Genomic DNA, 5,767 nt, shown 5'->3' on the forward strand with positions numbered 1-5,767 from the left:
ACATAGGAAAAGTTATAAAAATGGATAGAACAGGGGCCAGGGAGATGGCTTAGTGGAATAAGTGCTTCCCTGGCAAGCACAAGGGCCTGAGCTCAATCCCCGGTTCTGAAAAAAAAAAAAAAATGGATAGAACAGTTAAGACTAACATTCTGATTTTTGAAATAAGCAAACGATATGAACAGATCATACATACGAATAAAAATAAAAAAGATCTAAAAGGTTTAAAAACACATGAAAATACACACAACATTATGCATAAAAAATAAAAGTTTTTAGATGCACTATAATTTCTCATTCGTCAAATGAAATAAAAATCCCTCAACTCAGACAAGTGCCTTGGGAACATCTGGGGGCCACCCTCACACACGGCTGTGGGCATGCACACTGGTATCAGCCACTGCAGAAAAAGCTCTAGCTGCACTTAAGCAAATAACATATATGCCTGGGCCCTTGAGTCAATAATCCCCTCGTAGAGTTCCATACCAAAGACAGTCTAGCAAAAAAAAAAAAAAAAAAAAAAAAAAAAGCTATGAAATAACATACAAAAAGTTTTTTATTGCAGTACCTCTTGTGACAACAAAAATCGGCAAAACATTCACTAAGAGATTGACTGAACAAATTATGATCCTACCATCAGGCAGCATCATGATGCCATTTTTAAAATAGGAATAAAAAACTGGGCATGGTGGTGCATGCTTGTAACTCCAGCACTTGGGAGGCTGAGGCAGGAGGATCTTTGTAAGTTTGAGACCAACCTGGGGTACAAAGTAAGCTGCCTGAACTGCACAGCAAGACCTTGTCTAAAAAAACATCAAAAAAGGAGAAGGAGGAGGACAAGGAAGAGGAAGAATAAAAAAATGATAAGGTGCTCACTTTGGCAGTACATATACTAAAACTGGAACAATACAGAGAAGATTAGTGTGGCCTCTACGCAAAGATGACACACAAATTCACGAAGCATTCCATATTTTTAAATGAGACCCACATGTGCCAACATCATGTTGTCTCACTAGTATAAGAACCTGAAAAGAGGGCTGGTAAGATGGCTCAGTAGTCTAAAAGCACCTACTTAGAACAAGTTTAGCAAAGCACAGGGACTGCGGTTCAATCCCCCAGCACCACATGCCAGAAAGAGTAAATAAAATCCAAAAGGTACAACAGATACTGTGAAAAGGAAAGAATCTGTTCAGTGCGAAGGAAAAACTGGGATGAAGGAAAGGAAAAAGGTATATTTATGTATGTATACAGGATTGCTTGGACAAAACCATCTGAGCATCAAAATGACTGTAATATATTCAGTGCGTTAACCACTTGCCAGTCCAATTATTTAAATATAGGATGACCAAAAATGGTGTATTTGTCTCATTAATTTTTACAATATATAAAAAAAAAAAACTTTAGCAAATTAATTCAAGAACTGACTGGTTGAGACTGGCATAATCCCAGCTTTCAGGAGGCTGAGGCAGGAGGATCACTACAAGTTGAAATCCTCTCAAAAAGAAAAGAAAAACAACCAATGGGCTGCTGGAAATGCTGCCTGCCTAGCTGTACTCTTGCCAGCTAGCACATAAACAGACACCACAGCACCAGGGCAATCAGTTCAGTGGTTAAGTCCATGGGTGAGTAATAGTACTAGAAAAGGAAAAGCACCTGTGTGGATGCTACCAGAGTACCGCCTCACTCTGAGAAGCAGTAAGGGGAGAAACAATCAAAATTACTCTTCCTTTTCTTTCTCTTTATCTTTCTGAGACAGAATCTTGCTAGATAGTTCAGGCTTGAGCTCACTTTGTAGCTCAGGTTGGTCTTAAACTTACAACAACGATCCCCCTGGGATTATAGGCCAGCGCCAACACATCTTACTTCAGCTTCCCTTTTCGTATGGATTGTACCCCAGAATAACCAATTCCCTGCTTAAGAAAGACTTCTTCCTTAAAGAAGAACCTCAAGTAAAAACTGTAAGCAGAATGACAGAACTTTAAAAATCAGTATTTTTTGAAATTCCAGCACTTAAGAGGCTGAGGCATGAGGTCAGGGCCAGCTGGGTTACACAGTGAGACCCTGCCTCAGAACGGGAAAGGGGGATAAAAATCAGTAAAAACAACAGTGACACAAGCCTGCTACCCCAGTAGCTGGAAGGAGCAAGCAAAAGGACACTAAGTTCCAACCCAGCTAGGGCAATTGGGCACCTGAGCAAGACTCTGTCTCAAAATTTAAAAAGTTAAAGGCTAAGGCTTTAGTTCATTATAAAGACACTAGGCTCAGTCCTCAATACTACAAGGAGAAAATTCAGTATCTTATAACCTCTGATGATGAACCCAGTGAACAGCAAAAATAGCTGCTAAGAGCCACACAGGACTGCTGTAGGGAAGCTGGCTAGAGAAGTCAGCAGTGCTCTCTCTTCATGATCTGGTCCACCTCAATACTGGGCAAGGCAGAAGACATAAAAGCATCAACTCCCTGCTACCTGACCCCAATCTAATCAAGTCCTAAGACTGAATTTAGCCTTCACAGGAAATATGGTGTACCTAAAACAAAGTGCCCAACACCATACATTCTGTAGTGTGAGTGAAATGACATGGTACTTAGGAACTGCTCTGAAATTCTGCAGGAAAAGAAAAAGTGAGGGAATGAAGTAAAAATAGGAGACTGTCCAATGCATGCACACCCATGTTTACAGTATGAAATAGCTAAGTCTTGGAAACAGCCCACAAGCCCATCAGCTGATAAATCAATAAACATGTTTTTTTTTTATACAATGGATTAGTATTCTGCCACAAAGATGGGTAAGCTTGAGGCATTTCTAGCTAAATGGATGCACCTTAAGACCATACTCTTAAGTGAAACAAACCTGAATACCCCCACTGTTTCTCTGGTGTGAGTAAATGAGGAGCAGAATATATCCTAGATACCGTGAAACAGGAAGAAAACGTTCAAATGGGAAGATGAACAATGGAGATAGGAGGGGGGAAGGAAAGAAGGACGGATGGATGGATCGATAGATGGATGGACAGATGGACGAACGGATGGACAAACGGATGGATCGATGGATGGATGGATGGATGGATGGATGTACGGAAGGAAGCAAGCAAACAAGCCTAGCTTCAAGTTTTAGTTTTATCACTTGAATTTAACCAAAACTCTCTGCAAGACACTTTATGGTAATACTTGTAATATTACTATTCAAAATATGTTAAAATATACATATATGTAAAAGAATTATTCAGAATCTAAGAAGCCAATTATTTGGAAGAGCTGCAGTTTCCCACAATACAGCCATGCCCCATCAATGCTTTAGATGAGCTATTGTGAATATAAATCCTAAAATGGGTGATGACAACAGAATATACCTAATAAGAGAATTGGGCAGATTAAGTAAGAGCATACATGAAACAATTAGACTATTACTGGCACAGAACAAGTGCATGGTAAGTGCTAGGTTTTTATTATCACTACGAGATCATTACCCACATTACTATACTATAGATCATTACTATATCTCTATTGTATAGTAAAGGAACAAGATGCAAAGCTTTGGAAGGGTTTCCCATAACAGCCAACAAAATTTTAAATTTATATGCCTTGACACATTTCTATAAATTCTATCTTAAAATATGGTTTCATAGCATACCTGTAATCTCAGCAATTGGGAGGCTCAGTCAGTAGAACTACAGCAAGTTTGAGGTCAGCCTGGGCTACAAAGTGAGCTCAAGGTAGCCTGAACTGCGCAGTCAGACCCTGTCTCCCACCCCAAAAGAAAAAAAAAAAAAAAAAAAAAAGACAAGCTTGTAAGAACATTACAGGATGTCCTTATAACCACTAGATTTGGCACACTGACTTCTAGCTCTTCCCCAAAGTAAAAATGATCATGAAAGGTATATCTTTTTAATTCACTCAGGACATTAAGGTATCCAGAGAGTATAGCTGAACATACTCATGAAAGAGGACTTTCCAGAACTGTTTCAGGAAATGCAAAAACAATGGAACAAGAAATCTCCAGAGAGAGGGCAATATTTTGAGCAGCATTAACAGCAACATGTCTTTTGCTGTAACATTTTATTTTATTTCTTTTTTTGTATTTAGTATGGGGCCTAAAAGGCCTAACTACATAGATCGGATTCATAGTGATCCTCGTTTTCAGCCTCCCAAGCACTGGGATTACAGGCAGGAGCCACCACACCCAGTCTCGTTTGCTGTCTCAGCATATCTGAGGGTGGGGCCAGCACAGCACACTGGGGATCAATCCCTGGTCCTTGTACTTTAGTACATTTTTAAAAATTTAAACATTCACTGCAGCTTTTGATCATACCTCATATAAATGCCTTCCTTCCCAGAAACAGACCCTAATATTAACTTACTATATTCTCATTCCTCTACAAATAAATACCCATCAGCTCCTAGACCTCCTGTTCCTCTTTAGCAACCACTACCTTCCTCAATACCTTACAGCTGAAAGTAATGCTCTCTTTGTGGGGTAGGGGGTGTGCTAGATATTGAACCCAGGAGCTTTACATTGAGCTACATACCAAGTCTTTTTTATTCTGAGAGGATCTCACTGGGTCACTAAATTCTCCAGGGCTTGAACTGTGATCCTCTTGCCTCCTCCTGCCTCAGCCTCCTAGAGTGCTAGAAGTACAGCCATGTGCCACACTACACCTTAGCCAGGGTCTTCCTATTCTGACCACTTGGGAAAAATGTGACAAGCAAGACAATTCCTTTGTCTTGCTAAAACTAAGAATGGAAACAGAAGGTACCCATACATAAGGAAAGGAGAAATGACCCAACTATACAGCAAAATAGCAGGCTGTATATCCTTGACAGGGAGGACACTGAGCAACAACTGGGAGAGGTAAGTGCCAGTACTAGAAACCACATTCTCAGTCCTTTGGAAAGCTCTCTAGACTCAATTCCCTTGCCTATTTTACAAGAAATTAACCTTAATTCCCTTCATTCAGACCTAGCTCTTTAATGTTTTATTAATTTTTACATTGCCACCTATAATATTCAATAACGGAACTTAGAAAAAATAGGGTATACAGATGAATGTCCATTTCGTATCTGTGTATTCAAAGTGGTTAGGATAGATATATAGTTGCATTCTCTTAATGAATAGAATGATTTGTTCTAATGGTGTTTGTAAATAGGATCTCAAGTCCACATCTTGTACAGCAATTAACCACTAAGAAGAATATATGCAGTGTGTTATTTGTTGAAACTGTACTTCCGATTTGATTTGAAACTGTCACATTGCTGTTTATCAATAAAATTTTGGGAAAAAAAAATTTTTACATTGCAACTATAGACACCATATATTATCTCAAGATATCCTATTCCACACAAATCCCTACTCTACTGAAATGTCATTTGTGCCCATGTCTGTGTGCTTCTATGAGAGAGTGAATGCAGGTGCTAGTCCACTGTCACATATACTCTACAAAGCTCCGTGAAGGCCAAAACTGTACAAGTCTTAGTATGTCAGTCAGCTACCATCTAAATATTCCAAAGTATTTTTTAGCTATGAAGAGTAAGACAAGGTCACCATGAACAGAGAACTTTACCGAAAAATGTTAGTCTTAATTGTTCTTACTCTGATTAAATCTGGAAAAATTCTACCAAGGATCTGAAAAAGGATTCAAAGAAAAACATTCTAAAAAAGAACTAGATGGAAAAAGCTTCTCTATTGTAAATCAACCCATTTAAAATTTATTCATAAAATTGTATGAATGGTTATTCAAAAAAAACCCTCACTTTTTATTTGTCAACTAAATAC

At 38.7% G+C, this 5,767-nt stretch overlaps 1 protein-coding gene and 1 non-coding gene across 6 annotated transcripts in view; one reads left to right on the forward strand and one right to left on the reverse strand.

Annotated features, from left to right (window-relative positions):
* Positions 1–5,767, reverse strand: part of Rnf111 (ring finger protein 111) — a 97,880-nt gene that overhangs the window by 36,004 nt on the left and 56,109 nt on the right. The window lies entirely within an intron of this gene.
* On the forward strand, positions 866–972 carry LOC111816098. Its single transcript, XR_002820606.1, has one exon. It is a non-coding gene; the product is annotated as a U6 spliceosomal RNA (small nuclear RNA).

The sequence above is a fragment of the Octodon degus genome, unplaced genomic scaffold, assembly GCF_000260255.1.
Source record: "Octodon degus isolate 3935 unplaced genomic scaffold, OctDeg1.0 scaffold00026, whole genome shotgun sequence".
Lineage (NCBI taxonomy): Eukaryota > Metazoa > Chordata > Mammalia > Rodentia > Octodontidae > Octodon > Octodon degus.